General features: G+C 41.9%; 1 long non-coding RNA gene across 1 annotated transcript in view; it reads right to left on the reverse strand.

Annotated features, from left to right (window-relative positions):
- Positions 1-3409: 3409 nt before the first annotated feature.
- Positions 3410-21198, reverse strand: part of LOC128149363 (uncharacterized) — a 166288-nt gene continuing 148499 nt past the window's right edge. Inside the window, exon 4 of the long non-coding RNA XR_008237623.1 lies at positions 3410-3483. This is a non-coding gene — a long non-coding RNA (uncharacterized LOC128149363). The remainder of the gene's footprint in view (positions 3484-21198) is intronic.

Consider the following 21198-nt stretch of genomic DNA (forward strand, 5'->3'; position numbering starts at 1 on the left):
GCCAAGACAATGAAAGGTTATTGGGTGAAGAGATGAGGCAGGGGAGGCAGGGAGGAAAAAAAAAAAAAAGAAAAAAAAAAAAGCAAAAGTCTTGTTTTCTTTGGGAAGCAGGCTAAAGACGGAGCACAGAAGTAATTTGACAGCAAGCAGAATTCTGCGCGCGTGAATGAGCTTTCTCACACTCTTGGGTCAGCCGAGCAAGAGGAGAAAGGAAACCTTTGGTTTCTGTTCCTGACACTACTTCTGCATGCACTGCAAGCCAATTGATCTATGTTTCCGTTCATGCAGGCCTAAAATAAGCACATAGTAGCTCACATACATCTTTCACATTGCGGCCAAGATTAATTCATCAGTTATAATATGCTTTGACATCCCTGGGTAAAAAACACAAAGAATGAAGTCGGTAGTTTCTAACTCAGGTCCTGACTAGCATCAGAAGATAAAGGTGCACACACTACTTCAGGCACCTAAATTCACTACTATCTGTCTCTGAGTTTCAGATCTGATCGTAAGTCCTTTCCAATACCTCCAAACTCTTGGCTCCAACTTTTGAAATCCACCTTTGGCTGTGAGATTGATGAAGTGTTGGATTCACTATGAACTCAGATTAAAAATTATGCAGGGCCCTAAGAAAATGCTGACAGAGACAGAAGCAAGTATCAGTTAATATTCAAAACTCATCTCTTGTAGAAGGCCAGTGAAAGTACACTTAGAACTCCCTGGATGTATCAACCTTCAGGTGTAATAATTTGGCCCATCTTTGCGAAAGATGAGTTCATCATTTGCAAGTTTTCTATTTGATATAGAATAGAAAGGATTATATACTCTAAAGTAAAAAAATTAAAGGTGTGTTTACTGTTCTTTGCCAGCTTTGGAATCTAGGAGGGAAAGTCTCCTCCTTTCATTACATTTCTCAGCTTGCTAATGTCCCTAAGGTTCATATTGCTCCACAATCCTAAAATGCAGGTTTATCCTTTTATATTGTATCCAATCACTCAGCTGTTCCGTAGGACTTTTCATCAAAATTTGCCCTCATATTCTGAAGTACCAGTGTTTTGTTAAGTTGTTCCGGAAGTGTCAAATACAGAATTGCTTTTCAAACATGAGTTGGTTTTGTTTTTAAACATGGGTGTGCCATAACTACTATTTATCATACTTAGTAGTGGTATCATATCACCATGGGCTGTGGCTGTCTCTTGGACATGTTTGTGCTTAATGGTCTTGCACTTAAACTGTGAAGCCAAAGAGGGGAAGAGCATGGGGACAGGCGCCACGAAAGAAAAACAATCTGCTTTTGTGTCTTTTGCGAGGTCTTCTACAACAGTGATTCCCGATTCATGAATTTCACACAAATGCGCAACATTCTTAAAGCACAACTACACCTGACTACATGGTCATTCCAGATTGTTTTAAATATGCACGCAGCTCACATTAATACTTATCTAAATAGAAAGGATATCTTAAAACAGAAATAAATAGCATATATTTACAAACTTCATTGAGAATGCCAATAAACTCATAAGGGGTAGTAGTCTCAAGAAAAAGCTATAAAACTCAGTCTGCCTCCAAAAGTGACTGTTATGCATGGTCCAAAGACATTATGGCATGGTTAGACATCAGTATTTCAGAAAAACTAGACCCTAAGAGACTTTCTCCCAATTACGGAGTTCTCCCTAGGTGTCTTGATACTGGTCATGATGAACAGCTTTATGGAAGCACCCAGTGGATGTCAGCGACCACCCAAATCACATTTTGGACTCATCACCACTGTAAGGACTAACCACCTCTTGTTAAACATGTACATTCAAAATCTGGAACAAGATTCTTACTGGAAATAAACAGAAAACTGAGCTGACACACACTTTTGCTAAATTAAACCAACAGCTCAGCACCTTGGTGGTTTTTAAATACAAAATTCATCTTCAGGGACTGATAAATGGACTGAAGACTGTTCACTTCAAGAGAAAAAGATTAAGCCCTCAGTTTTAAACTATAAATCACAATTCTGCAAAAGCTGCTTCAAAAACAGTTAAAAGGTTTAAAAAATGGCAAATGTAAACCAACTGTTTTCATGGAAATGCTGGTTTATCTTTAATGCTGCACCGTCAATAGCTTTATTGTCACTGGAAGCAGTGAAATGCAAGAAGTTTGGTATAATTACCTCAGTGTATTCAGTATTTTAAATTGATCAAATTATGTGAATTGATTTTTAAAGATTCGGCTAAGGGGAGTAGGGAGGGGATGCCTGGGAAAAAACCATCAGTTCCATCTGCAGAGTGGAACTGATTATATGTTACGGATGGCTTATGCTCTAGGACTATAAAAAATTGCAGGTGACTTTGGTTACTAGAGGAGCTATCAGTCAGCCTGAATTATTGACATATTTTTGTGTAGTGTAGCCTCAAATATCTCCCTCGGTTTTCTTTTTCACCCTCAAAATGTAAACATTCAGAGCTATCGTCCAGAGGAAGGTCACAAGATTGAACGCAGTAACAAGCTATTCCAGTACGTGTGATTCCATCAAAACCAAACTCTTATCTTGCAGCCAGTACGCAGGGGATCATTTAACTTTCCTCTTCCATTAGCTTCTCTTAAGATCATTTCATAGCAAGAGATAAAATCCAAACTAAAAAACTATATCCAGAGACTGTTCCACAGCGATCAGAGAGGATGTTACACCCTTCATTTGATGCTTAAGCACCAACAACCAAATGCATTCACTGGGTGGCAGGAAACTATGAAAACAGAATTAAAGAAGAGATTAGGACTCCCAAATACTATCACATCACTGTAAGAAGAGACCTACAGAGTTAAAAATCAAGCAATTTAGAAAGCCTAACACACTTCATCTTTGTTCCAAAACACACATCGTAACTAATACTGAAGGTCACTGGGAGAAAGAAAAAAAATGAAAGAAAAATGAAAGAAGAAAAATGAAAGAAAATAAATGAAAGAAAAAAAGAAACTATTTCATCTTTATTATCCTTTCCAATCATACACTAACATACAATCCCTCAGGACATGACCACACTCCTTCCACAGGATCCCATTCCCTTTCAATACTCTGAATGGACAGTGATAATTGAACAAGTGATCATTAATTATTTGGCCTTACTCTTACTATTCAGTGTGAAGTCCCATGTCTTGTTTACTGTGTACTATTCAGAGCCTGATTTGAACAATGAATTATTCATTTGCTTGTGGGTTTTCCTACAGTGCTCATCACAACAACATCTGAATGCATTACAAACATTAAGTGATTCATTTTCACATCATCTTTGTGCATTGAAGTGAATATCATCATTGTGTGCACATTAGAGAAGGGGGGGCGTGACACAGGGATACTAAAGCATCTGTTAATTCCAAGTGCATACACGGAGGCTTGCAGGGCCAAGTTTCTTCAAAATACTTACATTTGTCACACCGTTCGAGTCAGCCTCAGTAGCACACATGGATCATACCCATGGGTCTCAGGGCAGGGCCCTAGAAAATGAGGAGTACAATCATGATCCCCTGATCACCTGAAAACATTTTGCTTTTAAACTATATTACACATTAAGATGTGATGAGACAAAAATGGTGACAGTGAAAGAAAAGGAATTTTCAGAAAAACAGTTGTATGCATTGGTGTAAAAGAAGGTTAACAGCAAAAACTCAGATACAACAGCAGAGGCACTGAAGCACAATAAGGATTTGTGCCATGCTGCTTTCAGAGAACCCACATTTCAGAAAACATCCATCCTTTAATGGATGTGGGGAGAAACAGTGACAAAGGATGAGGAAAAGGCTGAGGTACTTAATGCCTTCTTTGCCTCAGTCTTTAATAGTAAGACCAGTTGTTCTCTGGGTACCCAGCCCCCTCAGCTGGAAGACAGGGACAGGGAGCAGAATGAAGCCCCCATAATCCAAGGGGAAATGGTTAGTGACCTGCTACACCACTCAGACACACACAGGTCTATGGGGCCAGATGGGATCCACCCAAGGGTACTAAGGGAGCTGGTGGAAGTGTTCACCAAGTCCCTTTTCATCATTTATCAGCAGTCCTGGCTAACTGGGGAGGTCCCAGCTGACTGGAAGATAGCAAATGTAACGCTCATCTACAAGAAGGGCTGGAAGGAGGATCTGGGGAACTACAGGCCTGTCAGTCTGACCTCAGTGCCGCGGAAGGTTGTGGAGCAGATCGTCACGAGTGCCATCACGCGGCACGTACGGGACAACCAGGTGATCAGGCCCAGTCAGCATGGGTTTATGAAAGGCAGGTCCTGCTTGACTAACATGATCTCCTTCTATGACAAGATGACCCACTTAGTGGGTGAGGGAGAGGCTGTGGATGTTATCTACTGGGACTTTAGTAAAGCCTTTGACTCTGTTTCCCACAGCATTCTCCTGGAGAAACTGGCTGCTCGTGGTTTGGACAGGCATAGTCTTCACTGATAAAAAACTGGCTGGATGGCCAAGCCCAAAGAGTGGCGGTGAATGGACTTAAATCCAGTTGGCGGCGGGTCACAAGCGGTGTTCCCCAGGGCTCAGTATTTGGGCCAGTTCTGTTTAATACCTTTATCAATGATCTGGATGAGGGGATCGAGTGCACCCTCAGCAGGTTTGTGGATGACACCAAGTTTGGCAGGAGTGTCGATCTGCTCAAGGGTAGGAAGGCTCTACAGAGGGATCTGGACAGGCTGGATCGATGGGCTGAGGCCAATCGTATGAAGTTCAACAAGGCCAAGTGCCGGGTCCTGCACTTGGGTCACAACAACCCCATGCAGCGCTACAGGCTTGGGGAAGAGTGGCTGGAAAGCTGCCCGGCAGAGAAAGACCTGGGGGTGCTGGTCGACAGCCGGCTGAATATGAGCCAGCAGTGTGCCCAGGTGGCCAAGGCGGCCAACGGCATCCTGGCCTGTATCAGCAATAGTGTGGCCAGCAGGAGCAGGGAGGTGATCGTCCCCCTGTACTGGGCACTGGTGAGGCCGCACCTCAAATCCTGTGTTCAGTTTTGGGCCCCTCACTACAAGACATTGAGGCGCTGGAGCGCGTCCAGAGAAGGACAACGAAGCTGGTGAAGGGCCTGGAGCACAAGTCTTATGAGCAGTGGCTGAGGGAACCAGGGTTGTTTAGCCTGGAGAAGAGGAAGCTCAGGGGAGACCTTATTGCTCTCTACAACTACCTGAAAGGAGGTTGTAGCAATGTGGGTGGGCATCAGTCTCTTCTCCCAAGTAACAAGTAATAGGACAAGAGGAAACAGCTTCAAGTTGCACCAGGGAAGGTTTAGATTGGATATATAGGAAAAATTTCTTCGCTGAAAGGGTTGTCAAGCACTGGAACAGGCTGCCCAGGGAAGTGGTTGAGTCACCATCCCTGGGGGTATTTAAAAGACATGTAGACGTGGCGCTTAGGGACATGGTTTAGTGGTGGACTTGACAGTGCTAGGTTAACGGTTGGACTTGATCTTAAGGGTCTTTTCCAACCTAAAACGATTCTATGATTTGCTGTCTCCACCACTAGTACACCACTAAGATTTCTTGGTTTATGTCTCTCATCTTCCTTGGCTAGGTGAGTTGGTGTGGCGAAAGGAAGAAGAAATAACACCGCATGCTCGTTTCACACCTCAATCCAAGTGGGAGAGGTCCCAGAAGCTCAGAAGGGGCAGAACAGAAAGCAACAGTAGATGGCTGAAGGGAAGCATACTCCAGGGACCCTCCTCACCACAGAGCCAAGAGTGTGCCAAGAGAGCATGCCATCAGAGATGAAGAAAGGCTTGGGACTGTGTGCATTTAAAGCAATGAGGACCAAGTTTAAAATCTTTGCCTGTCAGATGTAATTCACTCAAATACATCTGACCTCATTTAAAAATAATTTTAAATCTCTACGTACTAGTTATATGTATTTATACAGTTTCTATTATGACAACTTCTTCCACAGTTTGATCCTTTCCCAGTGTCTAAACCTGACAAAATCATACATGCAGACTATCTGGCATCTTACTTAGCCTTCCAATAAATGGCTATCCTTACACAGGGTTTACCTCTCTTGACTACAAGTGAAAACAGTTCCAAACTGTGTTAAACTTTCCTAACGGGCAGGCATGGAGGCAGAGCTGCTGTAGTGGAAAAAATCTTTTCAGAATTACTGTACTACAAAAATAAAGGGGTTTCTGCTTCCATTCTAATATCCATGGTATTTCCATGAGAAATACAGCTGGATATAGCCTTACCATGTGCAGGGCAGCACACATGTTGTGTTCGGCAGCTGTAACCAAACAGGCTGCTCGTTATAGTCCAACACTGATCTGTTTTTCAGAAGTGACCCAGAATCTGTTCCCAGTTCTGCAAAAGGTCTCTTACAGACTGTGAAAATGTTATTGGAAGATGCCTTCCTCCATGCCTTCAAAAATCTGATTCAGTTGCTGCAACCCAACTCAAATTACACAGCAAGGACAAGCGGGTCCGTCCTATACTTAGACTTGCAGTGTCTTTCATTCCTTGATGCCAGTTTTTCTTCACGGCTTTCCAGGCAGTCTGGGAAAGCACCCTCTGAATTCAGTAATCCCCTTGCATTGGTTGCAAACCCAGGTGCTCCTCTGGTCTTTGCAGGACTCACCGTACTCATCATTCAGGAAAGCGGGGTTCATCACTAACAGCAGTAGAACAGCGAAGCATCCTTTCTCATTCCCAAGGTGCTACCACACTAGAAACAGGCTACTTTGGTTTTGTGGCTCTCTGAGAAAGACTCTTGAAATGGCCTGGAGCGTTTGTCATATAGCTGACAGTACCAGTGGATGTATGTATGAGATAAGCTTGAATCGAGGTCTGGCAGAAGGTGTTTTCCCCTGTGGGTAGGCAGAATGCCTGGGAGAAGAGGTTGTAAGGAATTGAGCTGGGAGGCACATGAGCCAGTTTCCTTATCATTTGCTTGACTCCGATGCTTCAATTTGTATCAGTCACTGGTTTTAAAGAGGTTGGGTTTAAAATGCAAACCACTGTTGAGCTTACAGGCCAGCCATCAGATTACACTGACGCCAAACCTGCTGGAGAAGAGACCGTCTGGAAGAGAAACACCCACGTGGTCCTTTCTGCTCAGGACTTCAGCTCACATCCAAGTCGTAATAGCTTATATCACTCACCGTACCTGCGTCTTCATATATAATGTTCTACCCACTTTCTTCTCATTACACATTACACTAAACTAAGACATGCTTTGGCTTAAGTAGATCAAAAAAAAAAAGAATATTTGCTTGGGGAAATAAACTTATCTCAGAAATTCAGCTCAGCCTGATTTTAATATAACACACAAGTCTGACCCCTCTACAAGCTTTAGGCTTGTTAGGAGCCTAGGTGGGGATATTTCAAACGCTATTTGCTTTCTACATTTGACTGTTTCAGAAGCAGAGTAAAATTGAGATACATTACCTGTGAACAAACTCAGGAAGAAACCCAGGTCTGAGCATATCCCACCCAGAAGAACAATGTGGAAGCTAAAGTAGCAAAAATGAGTTGAGGGTTTTATGATAAGACCAAGATCCCAAAGACAAAGCCTGTGCTTAAGCCTGAGAGATAAGAGAAAGGTAAAGCAGTTCTAGACTCTGAGTGTAAGCTGGTAACACAAGGGTCAACAGTAGGTAGTTTTAACTGGAACAGACAAGGGCACGGACAAAAAGCACGTTAGCAAATAAAAGTTCCATTGTAGCTGTCTATGAAACACCAACCGGTTCAGTACATTCAGACAGAAAATCTGCAGCACAAGCATTTGATAGCTATAAGTCATGTAAAAATTGTTTGCATTTGTGCCAAAATCTGCATTCGCTGTTACTTTATGACCACCTGCATCACAACATTTGTATGCAAAAGAAGATTGCTTAAAAGAAGTCAAATATCCGGTACACTGGGATAATTCATAATTTTGTAAATACTGAGGATAGTTCATTGTTCTACTATGCACTGGTATTCAGCATTAAAAAAATAATTTTCTAACATAGTCTTACCCTGATGATAACATTCATCCCGTTTAAAACATATTTTTTTTTCCCCCTTCAATATGATTTTTATATGCTTATGTTGTTTAGGATATGGTTTATGTTATACTATCGTATAACACAAATCAGCTTCTGTTTCGTGGGATAACTGGAGAATATAGGAATAAGAAAAAGGATATTTTTCTTTGCAGCTACTTCAATTAAAAAAAATCTATATTTGAAAAAAACATTAGAATATTTATTTTCTACTTTTTCATGTAAACTGATCCATAAGAAAGTTTCTATACCAGGCTATTAATTGAAAAAAATGTTATAGGCAGTTAAAATATTATAAGTAATATCTCATGATTTTTAATAAACTACTTGGAAAACTGTTATGTAATATTATGTAAACAAAAATCTTAAGTGTTACTAGGGTTGAATACAATAATCCTGAAACTGCGTTTTAACACGGAGCTCAGGTCCCACGTCTATTAGAGACTGAGAGCACTACGGAAACTTTACTCTTCCCCTTCCCCCCTTCAGCTGCTAGATCACTCTAACGGCTCCCTCAGGCTGGGTTCAAGGAGCAACATCAACACGCTATAGGAACGACTGCAAAATTTGATACCTTCTTTTGTAGCCTATTTCCCTCAGGCCAAACTGCAGAGCTTTCACTTGAAGGGGGGAAGGGAATAAAAAGGAGACTTTTAGAAGTATGTCTGCCTTGCACAATACATAAAATGAATTGCCATTGTCCTACAATAGAGAAAAACACCTCCCTGTACCATCACAAGTTGGAAGACTGTGGCCCTACTGAGTAAGCCCTTGGAAAAAAAGAACCTTTTCGTTACTGTGAACGTGTGGTAACGCTGCTAATCCATGAACATTCAAGCCACACGAACAAAACAGGAATGAGATTGGTCTGAAAATCTTGCATTTTTAAAAAATACATTTATTCTTTTTTTTTAATCTCCTGTCTCCTGAAGCTTCAAAATAAAATTCGATCTTATTGTCAACCTTTTCCCCAACCTCCCCCAAAACTGTAAGTGCTCAAAAGAAACTTTGCTTTTTGTAACAGAGAGTAAGATTTCACAGAATTCTTCTTCTCCAGGAGCAATGATTTCAAATATCACCCAGTCTCTAGAGACTTCAGTCCTAGACTGAAGCTGTATTAAGTGCTTCTGCAAAATACTCACTTCAAAATTTAAATTAAGTTTTTAAAAGAGCCAGCCAGTTGCTGATTAGAACGAAGCTGGAAATGTGCCAGGTACTGTATTCAAAACACCTTGAAACAAACTGCACTACTGTCTATATTTGGAAACCATAAAATGTTGCAAAACTAAAACCATATACATGCAAAATATTCGTTCAGCCTTCATTTTTTTCAAAGGAAACAAGTACAGATAAGCTACAAGCATAACATATGGTTTGGATACGAACATGGTTTACATCTGTTACTGGTTAATTAGTTCAAACTTTACCCACAGTGGAGTTTCTAAGATGCAGGGACACAAGTTAAATAAATGAGCTGTATTTTAGAATGCTGAACAGACCTAAAAAATCCCCAAATCCAACTGGTAGGTCTTTCAGCCTCGCAGTAGCACCTTTCTTGGTTGGAATACTTACCAGTGGATTGGGCATGAACAACACTGTCAGAGGAGCTGGATCCTTACCAGAGTTCTCATCAGTTTGCTCTTATCTCAAGTCAGTCACCTACATACAGACTCTCAGCTCTCTCACCAGGAAAACACACTTGATGGCACAGGCTTGCCTAAGTAACTCGTATAACCAAAGCCAGGAGACAAGACTAACTCTGTATTTCTTGACCTAGCCTTTATTTACTCTCAGTAGTCACTATGAGCTTCATGTATACACCTTTCAAAATCAGCAAACAGAATTTTCCCAAAGTAGCCTCCCCACTTTTCAGTTTAATGTAAAATAGTGTTTTCTTTTTTCCAAAAAAAAATGAGTCCATCTATTTTATCCTCATTTTGAAGGCAAAACCAGTAAAACTGTGTTAAAGCAAACTTTCAAAAGAGTTGTGCGTCCTAACTTTGGCTACTTCTTTTTATTTTAGCTAAGTTAAAGCTAACATTAATGTATATTCAGCAAAGGACATGCTTACTACCTAGTCGCAGGATTAGCCTGTCTTAAGGATTGTTATAAAGGCCGTAACTTTGCATCTCCAGAACTTCATTTTCCATTTTCAGCATACGTAAAATAATAGCTATAAAACAGTAATAAGACAGAATCAAAACTATGTACACCATGATCACCTATGATGAAGGCATCTCCTTAAATCTCATTCATACACATCTCAATTTCAAAAAGAAAAAGTCAATTATAAAAGATACTTCATAGTAACAGCCAACTTTTTTTTTTTTTTAAGTGATCTTGAGGTTCTTCAGAGATGCTAATTTTGAAGCATGCTCTTTAACCCTAAGAAAATCTTCTATCAGCTATGTCAGTTTGTATTGATCATTGCTGAAAATACAGTGGGAAACACAAGTTCCCAATACTTGCAACAGCATTCTGGAAAGCTGACTATAGGAGACTACATTTTATTGATCTCCTTTCACAACAGTACCACATCTACATTTCAGAATTGTATCAGGGAGGAACTGTAGAGGTTTTCAGAAAAAAAAACAACCACCCAACAACAAAAATTGAGTCAGTCAAGAATGATTGATTCTATTCACAGTTTTTCCATAGACTCAATACATGTTTTTTGGAAAGACATTTTAGCTCCATTTCTTTTTTTTTTTTTTTTTTTTTTTTTTTTTTTTTAAATACTCACTGTTTTAGATTAGTGATTCATATGGACATCAACACTCTCCCCTTTTAATCAGGAAGCTACTTTCTTCCCACAACTTTCCCTCATGAAGTCCCCTAGTTGAGTTATGAAAGCCTGTTAAAGTAGGAGGTCATTTAAATAAGACATAAATCAATAGAAAAAAGATCAGCTTCTTTCCTGCACAGGTGTCACTTCTATTTCTTTTGAGCACAAAGCCCAGTGATCACAAGTTCAGAATATTTATATTGCAACCCGATCCTCATGGTCTGTTGACAACTGATCTTTCTTTGTTAAATAGAGCAAAAAACCCTTATGGACCCATCAGATCTTGACAGTTTTACAGGACTCCTAGCAAGCTTTTCCAGCAACAGGACACTACTGAGCCTTGCAGTCTTGTCTTCCTCAACACAAGCTGACGTGAACTCAACTTTGTGCTATACTTCAGTGATACTCTGAGCCTCATGAGGTCAGATAATTCTGAGCACTCTGGTCTCCAAGAGATTTCCAGGCATACCTGGATCACCTATAAAAGGGAAACATTTGAGTGCAGATGAAAACAGCCACTTACCTAACTTAGCCATAAAGATGCCATGTTGCACCTCAGCCAAGAAGCAGCATTACCTACCACTAACTTCCAGTATAACACTCAGTAAGCGAGCACCCTCCTACCAGAATTTATTTTGCTGCATTCATAGATTATGAAAGCTCAACAGTGTTAGCAGTAGGGAGTCACAGGCACAGTGGACAAATTAATTGGGGGAAAAACCCCAAACTTACATGTCTCCCAGGACTGAGCAGGTATGACGAGGCACCAAGTCGCAGATGTGCCTGCCGCACTGTAATACACCGTTATGCAGCCTGATGAGCAAGAAGAGGGGAGGAACGCAAAGTTCCAAGTCACAGCAGCCAGGCAGGTGTACCTATAAACCTCTTAATGCTTCTTGTTACTGCTTCAGTCAAAAGCAAGGTATTTGTCCCACAGTGTTCTAAGTCTTTGATCTGAACAGAGGTAATCTGTCATTTGCACAACTGAGTTATTTCCTCCCCTTCTCCTTGCTCCCTCCCTCCCAGCAAATCAAATTGTATCAACCCTGTAAGACACATATCCTATCTCACTAGAAGGACACGTACTATATGGATGCAATGTTTATTCAAAATCTCAGCAGTAAACTTCAAAGAAAAATGGTAAGGAGAATACTGGCAATTGAGCAGCATTTGCTTCCAAAAAAAAAAAAAAAAAAATCAGCACCTTTCTTTAAAGATAACTTTGTTCATAACAAAAGACTCAGTGACAGTTCAGGTACTGGAAAGGTCCTCCTTGCTGTTCTTTGCAGCTTTGATACCTACAGCAGGGCTACAAGAGGCCCACGCTAGCAAGCGAGTTCTGCTCTCCTCACTCTAGCAAATGCTTTTCAGACTCAGGATAAAGCTGATGCAGTAACAGAATGGTTTCCTTTCCACACAGAAAGTGAAAAGACACACCAAGTAATGATGCTGATGCCTAGTACTGGAAATACTACCCTCATCCCAAAACAATGTATTTCTGCCAAAATCTTTCTGAATATGAACGGTACTCGGTGAAGTACCATTAATACAGTACCATTAGTACGCTTCCATACAGTAGCATAGGAAATGAATCGTATCTGGTCTGCAAGGAAGTCTTTAAAATATGCACATATTTATCAGCCTCGTCCTACATGCATAAATCTACCTTTACAATTTCTGGAAAACACCGATAAACACTGCTTAGGAGACAAGAAATGTACAAAGAAAGAAAAGGAATGAATTTACATGGGAATTTACTGTGTCTGCAGGTCATACACATGAACCCAATTTTTTCCCACAATTAAATCTATGGTGTTATCAAGACAATCAGTTTATTTTAAGATTGTCAACCCAATTTATAAATTTCCTTTTGTGCTTGAAATGCCTTTATCAGATAAGATAGCTTTTGTTTAAACTGCTATTTTCAGCCTTTGCTTTGGGGGTTTTGAATATACACAGTGAAGTAACTTGAGATTTCCTACCCTGTTTTAAAATGTGTTTCTTCTGTCTGTTTGTATTTTGTAATTTCCTGTCAAATAACCTCACCATAACTAACTTTCCTTGCTCCGACCTACTACTATTTTTTTCTTTTTAAAGCCATTCCCACTTCCTGAGGATGGTAATAAAACACTGATTACATTCGGCTGTTATCTGCCTTTTCTTCCCCTCCTTCCCCCCTCTCTCGCTCCCTTTGTCAAAGCCAGCACTCAGGTTTCAGCTCTTCATGGACTGAGAAAGGCACATAACGGGGAGAGGAAGCAAATCAGACTGCAGGAATCCAGATTCATTAGAGTTTATTGGGTCAATCAGCAGCTGGACCACAGCCAATTAGGTTGTGCGGCCCCTGAAGTCTGGATGCATTGCTCTCCTTCCAGAGCCAAGCGAACTCCGTAGCAGCCACCGTAACACCGGCACACGTTGGCACCGTGCCCCGCTGTCTGCCGTGGCTGGGGGGGGTGGAAAGAGGAAAAGGAAAGCAGCAGCACGCTGCTGCTTCAAATCAGTTACAACTAACTGAAAAAAGTTCATTTGGCCGATTTCTTTTTCATTAAGCATGAAGCTGCTTTTTCCAACTGAATTCTCTATCGGTCTTTGCTAACGCCTACCAAAAAAAGAACCAGTTTGCTAATATATCACCATACAGAGCCTATAGACTATTTACCTTTCTTCATTTGAAATTCTTTAAACTCTTCCACTGGTCTTCAGCTGCATATTTCTGTTTCAGCCAAGCTTGGTCCCTACTTACCTCTCTATCTTCTCACTCTGTCCCCCCTTTCCGCTATCCACAAGACAACAGCCCTACCTATTTCAGCAGTTACTCCTTTCCTCCTTTCCCTTATCTAGAAACTCGTTGCAAGCGTAGGCTGAAGCCAATGCACTCGCTTCCTCCCTTCCAACTCCACACTGGATCACGTCCAGCCCAGCTTCCGCTGTTTCCCTTTGAATGAAAGTGCTCTCACCAGGATCATTCATGATCTCTTCCCAGGCAAATCTCAAGGACCTTCCTTTATGCCCCTCCTGCTTGGCCCTTCTGGTTCTTTTGACACTGCTGATCATCATCCTTGCTCTGGCATCTCATCCTCCCTGAGGTTTCAAGTCAGTCACTATTTTTCCTGTAAATGGTTATTCTCTGTTCTGGGCAGCCCACCGTATCGATAGGCACTTCTGAAAGCTCTGCCGCTGGCACGCTCTTATTCTCACTTCAACACATTCAGGTGATCTCTTTAGCTCACGACTTTAGCATTCACCTCTGCACTGATGGTTCAGATGCCATTTCAAGATTGCCGAAGCAGTCCAAGGTGATCTGACACGAAGGGGATGGCAGGAATGCGTGGTAAGGGACAGGAGAGGGGGATAGGCCAGGAGCCTTAGATCAGATCGAGCAGCTCACGAAACCATGTTGTCAGACACATCTTTTCCCCTTCTAAGCCATCTCCTTTGCACTTGTACACGTGCCTCATTTTACCTCACAAATTTTCAAGTTTTACGTTTTGTCACCAACGTAAATTAACTTGCCCTAACACTAAGTGCCTTCCTTACAAAACTTCCTCCTCTCCCTACAATTGATGCCAACGCTGGGATTTCAATGCTTGACAGCAAATTCAAACTCACCTGTGACATTTCCTTCTCTCCTTCTGAGTATCAAGTCCAGCCGTTCCCTTTCAGGCCCTTTCTTCCAGTCTCAGCAGCTTAAATCTCTCACACTGTACTTCATCCTAACCAGTCTGACAACATTGTCCCCTTGAGTGTCCCAAAAATGCCACTGCCTTCTGCCAGGGCATAAAAAAAAAACAACTGCTGAACTCATCTGCCCTTCTCTGTTCAGTCAGAAAACCCCCAAATAAACCTTTCAAGTAGTTTCCTAACAAGGCATCACATTTAAAGTTCTTTTCACACCCTCCTCTAACTTTTTCCTAAGGTTTATATACATTAAACCTTCCTGAATTGACATAACAGATCCTCAAGAACCACAACGCCAAGCGGTGTGACAACACAAAACCACTTCTGTTCCAGATAGCTGACACAATTAAGCACAAAGCATAGAGCCCAGAGGCGGACAGTGGGTGTTGAAGGATTTGCTAAAAACGCTTGCAGTCATACCCTCAATTTCCGAGCGAGCAGTTATAAAGGTTAGCTATTTCTATGCAATTCAGGAGCACTGCGATATTCAAGCTTTGCTTCCATCACATTCGGATTTTTCTCTCCTGATGGTCACCACTAGGGTTTCTTTGGGGGGATGTGTGGTGGGGTTGGGTTTTGTTGGGTTTTTTTGTTTGGTTGGTTGGTTTTTTTACACTGAGGCCACATCTAAATTATGCTTAATCACTGCACAAGAAGCACCATTACATAGTAGGCCTCCTGCTGTTTGGAAGTTATTTATATGGCTCAATGTCCTTTTTCTACATGTCTATACATTACTTGCTTGCTCCCATTCAGCCTGAATTCTGGTAACTCTTAACTTTTACCCTTTCCTGATAACTTTTTCTCCTTCCTTGGGGCACAAAATCCAGACTGCTGGAGTACTTGCAAAAACTCCCAACTTCTGCACTGTTCAGGTCCCTGAGCTCCCCAGTGCAGCTGACTTGCCTTGCTAGCAGTTTGAGAAACTCACATTTGCTATCTTTCAAAGACAGTTTTTAATTAAGGACATACTTTTAATCCTCCCTTCATTTTAATTAAATCAATTCCTGATCACTTAATCTGAAGTTACTTCCCATGTCTAGCTCTTCTATGACCTCACCATTAGCTGCTAAAATCAGAACAGATACTCTTTTATTCAATATGTCCTTTCCTGTTGCATTTTGGGGATTTTTTTTAAGGATCTTTCACATTGTTAACACTCATGGACAGCCTACTACCTTCTCTTTCTGTTCTTCCTGAACACAGCAACTAAGTACTACTTTTCCAGCAAGATTATTATTCTGCTATGCATCTATTGTCCTCTACAACATTTGCCTTCACAGGTATTTTAGATTCCTCTATCCTATTAACCTGGTATTTAAGTACAAACCTGGTATATTTAAGTACAGCCCTTTTCTTTGCTTCTAACTGACTGCAACTGATTGCCTTGTCAGGTTAGGCACAAAACTTTTAACTGTCCTGTTGATCCAATTAACATCCCTATCATTTCTATCACTTTCTTTTTTCTTGCTGTCTTTCCATGATCCGTTATTGTATCTTCTCCTTTTTCCACTTCCTGCACACTAAAGCCAGGCATGAATATTGTATGAGCATCTTCAGACCTTTTCCCATAATTTCTTGACGTATTCAACTCCCGTAACAGACTCAGTATCAAAGACTACTAACCCACACAGTGATGGGGACCATCCCTTCAGAAATATTCTCTTTTCTTGAGTAGAAACACAGCCCAAGCTTTTCTCCCATCTGCTCGCCTCATCTATGGGCCTTCTCTAGGGACTGGATGAATTCTGATCACCAGAGTCCAAATTTTCTGCAGAAATCATGGCAAAGGTAGAACTGGGAAGAGATGTGCGTATCCCGATGGGTTTGTCCTAAGAAAGAGCAAAAGCACTGAAGTGCCACTTTAAAATGTAGCAAATAAGCGAGGGAGGTAGGAGCCATGGGCTGATGAAGATCAAGAGTCAGTCTCCAAAAACCACAAATTACAGATAGAAGAGAGGTAGACTGTTAGATGCTTTTAAAATAAAGTTGATTTTTGTTTAAGGTAGTGGAAAACAAAGGGAAATCTAGAGAGAAAAGGATAGAGTTAAAGGTGATATGATTGGAAGACCTTTTGTAGGAGCAGTCTAAAGGGATATTAACAGGATAAGAGACCACATGCCAAAAGCAGAAAAAGTAACATGGCAGAGAGAGAGAATCATTAGGTGATGAGAGACTGGGCAAAACCTTTAGCAGTACCTATGGATGAGAAATGCCTTTTCTTCAGAAGTGCACGAGAGTCTGAAAACATCAGATAACTTTTTGTGAGAGAAGCTAAAAGAAAAGTCAAACTGAAGGTGATATTCGCCAAAATTCCAATCTGTAACATAAGTGTAGAAAAAAGCAGTGAGACCACCACTAGGAAATATCACATATTTTCCTCAGACGGGACTCAAGTGCAAACATATCTGAGTCATCAGAACAGAAGGTACAGAGAGTAAAGGGAAACCTGCAGAATTACTCCTGCTCTGAAAGCCATGTATAGTATATCCTCCCAGACATACAGAGTGTTAGAAGGAAACAAAGAAATCATAAAACTGTAGGGAAAATATACCTGCTTTAAAAATAAGAAGCATGGTAACTGCTGAAGATGACTAACAGATACTCAGTGGTCCTTAAATATTGAATGAAATATTCATATATCCACTTACATGATTCCCCCCAAATCAACCTTGCCTAGCATGCCACAACTTTTGCTGGCATCCTACATAACAGATCTGACCATTTGAAACTTCCTTGGAGACTCGCTTCTGCCATGCTACAATTCAACATAGTTATAATGACTTGTCTATAAAGTGCACAGACTTCTCTTATACTCCTGCATCCCAATACCTGTGGACACCTGTCCAACTGAGCTCCCTACAGGGACAAAGCTGCTAAATATTTCTTATATTTACCATTGGAAACAGTTTGCATAATACCAGTTAGAATGGTATTTACCAACAGAATAAACACACAGAAGGATTCCGCACTTGCACTCTGTAACGAAGCACAACGTATCACAGCAGAGACATCGGCTCAGTGCCTAACTCCACTGGAAGAAAGACTAGACAATTTTATCTTATTTCTAAAGAGGGAACCTCTGCATTTCCCAGTAGAGTAAGTCTATGAGGTCTAAATAAGTTCCAAAAAAATAGCCGTAGATTATTGCAAATCACCAGCTGTCAGCCAATAGCCTGGATAATGGAAATCCACAGCTTCCTGGCTTCCTGCACACTTCCTTGCAGGCTTCGGAGCACTGGTTTCTCTCTTATTTGCCTACACTCACTATGATTTCCTTTCTCTTTTCTTCAAGAAAAAATTTTCTTTTTCCACTTCCTCTGTAGGAGATGACACGAGGCATTAACACTACCAGAGACTTTGCATGTGACCTCTTCTTCTGTGGGCACCATTTGTCACAAAGGTTCATTAGACTTGTGTTTCCTAAACTTACTTCGGTCGAGGAATGAACTTTTAAGATGGATGAACACTCACAGCATAGCTGCTTTAAATAAAACAACCCCAGTTTGTAAATAAGGAGTGATTAGAGAAATTCGCTGCAGAAATCAGTCACATTAATCAGCTGGTTATAGCAGATTGATGTGCAGCCACTAGAGCTGTCTAAACAATTTTGTTAACCTTTAGCAGGTTAAGGTGAAGGAATATGCTGCAAAACGGTTCAGCTTTAAATGGGTAGGACATGCTCCTTTTAGGAGAAGCGTTAAGTTCCAAGATTATTATTTTTGTTCAGATTTTGCCAGAAAACTTGGCCCAAGAAGAGCAATTTATAGTTACAGCACTCCTTTCCACAAATTCATTCCAGGCTGTGAACAGCAACGGCCCATGGCAGGACACAAAGTATTTATTCAAAGGCAGATTGTAGCTGGGGACTCATCGAGGGAGACTGATGCTAAGTCAACGTACAAAGCAAAACAAATCATCGGAAAGTCTCTAAGGATTTCCTCCAGCATTGCTTTCCCTCCCATGTTACCACCCATTTTCTTTTTTGCGGCCAAACTCACAGTGGAATTGCAGAATGGTCTGTGAAACACGACGCACGCCAGCAGGGTCACAAGGGGCTGCGAGGGTCCCGGCAGACGGCTGCCAGCAGAACCCCTCGCACCCCAGGGCTGCGAGCCCACCCAGCACCCACGGGTCTGCACCTCCACGAACGGGCTCGCCCAGAGCCGGCTGGCGCGACAGCATCTCAAGGACCACGGCAGAAGCAAGCCAGCCAGCTGAAGAGCAGCCAGTGTGGCTGCACGGGCAAACGGCCAAGTTGGGTACCGGTGCTCGCAGTGACCAGCGCCGTCGGCGGTAAGGCACCGATTGCACGCGTGCCGGGCGTGAAATCAGTGCTGCTGATAGCCCGGGAAGGGGTGGGATGGTTCGACACGTGCAGCGGTGGCCACACACGCTTAAAAATAACGAATCTGAACATAAAACACCCTCCCTCCCCGCAAGACTAACTTAAAAATAACACTTAAAGGATATGTTCTTCCTTTTTTATTTTGCTTTCTCATTTTTGAGTTTGAAGAAGCATTTGGTTCATATTTCCGGGTTGTCTTCCACAACCACCAGAAACAGAAGGCTGACTTAAAAGGTGAGGAGCAAGAGAAGAGAAACCCAACAAGCAGTCTTTATCAGTTGTTTTCTTCCAAGAGCTGCAGTTTTCCGAGGAACACCAAAGTAGGCACTGATAATATCACGCTCACGCCAATCATAATACATCTCATAATACCTGGAAGCTCTGAAGTCAACAGTTTTAGAAGAAAACCTTAGAAGAATGATCTTGGGCTATCTTTAACTTAATTTTGCCCACACTAAACACAAATTCATCCTTTCTGTAGCCAGTAAAAACCTATTGTTTTGGATGCAGGACGCTAGACACAAGCACTAGAGCTTCTAAAGCAGGATGCGCGTGTTACCAGATGCAGGGAATTTAGAAAAACTCAAGGAATTGCCTTTTATTTTTCTTTATATACATCTACTTCTAATATTTATCAACCCCAGTTTACACAGACAGAGCAAAATTAAGTTTGGAGTCAACTCTTACTGAAGTCTGATTCAGATTTGAGAGAGTTACAAGCTAGAAGGTGTGTGATAAACTTGTAACAGTCTGTTACAATAGCATCTCTCAGTTATACTCAGCAGGAACATTTGTTTAAGCGACAAAAGAATTTGGTGTCAATCCCTCTCGCTGGGTAAGCTGCACTTGATCTGTACAGCCAATGAATAATAAATCAATGCAAATTGCACCACTTTATCACTAACAACCATTTTCTGGTCAGCTACACCATAGACTACAGTCTCTCCCACAGGAGACAAATAACCCCCAGTGACTTAAAATAGGAGTTATTTATAGCCTGCAGGGGAACAATTGGGCTCTAACATATAATTGGCACAACTGTTTATATTTGCAGTGAATTTGGCCCTTGAAATCTTTGGCTACAACGAAGGCACAAGCTGCTTTCATAATTAGCGCATGACTCTGCAAATTATTTTAACTGATATTTGAATATTTCACTGTTAGGCAGCTCCCCGTGCCCTACAAGAAGTGCCTTACACTTGACAACCAGGTCACTCATACCCTGTTTCTTAACCACCTGTAGCTTTCCTGGGTAACAATTTTTGATAGGAGCTTGCAACTGTCTTCAGGTATGAACTACCAAAGATAAAATAAAGCTTCACGTTGGGACTGCAGACATCTTGAGAGGGGAAGGTTTATAGCTCACTCTTTATTAACACAGCATAAAGTCAATCCTTTTTTGAAAGATGGATGGGTTTAGCCCCTCAGAGGTGCCAGGCAGCTGCACAGATATGGAGAAAGAGGCCTCGAGGGCACATCACAGCTGGTCAGGGCTCTCCCTTTTACCGAGAAGATGGATGCTCTTCACATAGCATCATTTTCATGAGTGTCTATCTAGAACTCATCATTGAGCACTAGAGGAAAATATCACACCATTGCAAACCGAGGCTAACTTTGCCTATTTGAAAGACTTACAAGAGCTTACACGGAATAATACAAGACACTACCATAATGTCATGCAAATCATCCACAGTTCGCTTACCGACAACGGTTCAGCCCTGACGTGCAAACTTCAACCTGAAGTAAAACTCTCTCCTCGTGCAAACGTTAACAGACAGCTTTGATGACCCGGCTGATCATTAATGACAGCAGTTCTCTAATGAATGCAGGGACCAACCGTCCAGATACAAACCCTCACTGTGCAATGCTTTGGACGCCGTTCAGCGAACGAGCCTCTCGTGGGTAACGGCACACGAAGTCTTGCGGACATTTGAGCCACGCTAAGGGCAACAAAGGCTAAGCAGCACCCCGTGGCGAAAGCATGCACAGAAAACGCATGGGATGGAGGGAGGGGAAGGGAGAAGGATGCCTGCAAGCTGCCTCCGAGCCTGGTAGCCCCCACCCAGCACTCCTGCTGCAGGAAAACCCCAGTTTCTGCCAGGTTGGACAGCAAAGCCAGCTCCCTGACAGCACTGGCGGTCCATACTGGCTGTGGTGCAAGGGTGGGTATGGAAGCCACTGGGAGACCTGCCCGCTGCCCCTCTCACACCACTCCAAATTAAGGCGATCTCAGCTGCCGCAGGGTCTGAGGTTATCGGGGCACAGATCTCTGCAAATAAAGAAATACGAACTGTGGGCGTCTGGTTGGGCTTGTCTCTCTTTGTGACCAAGAAGCTGCTTTTAGGACTGGCTCGACTTGCCCAGAAGGCTTCCCAGAGC

The sequence above is a fragment of the Harpia harpyja genome, chromosome 1 (assembly GCF_026419915.1).
Source record: "Harpia harpyja isolate bHarHar1 chromosome 1, bHarHar1 primary haplotype, whole genome shotgun sequence".
Classification (NCBI taxonomy): Eukaryota; Metazoa; Chordata; class Aves; order Accipitriformes; family Accipitridae; genus Harpia; species Harpia harpyja.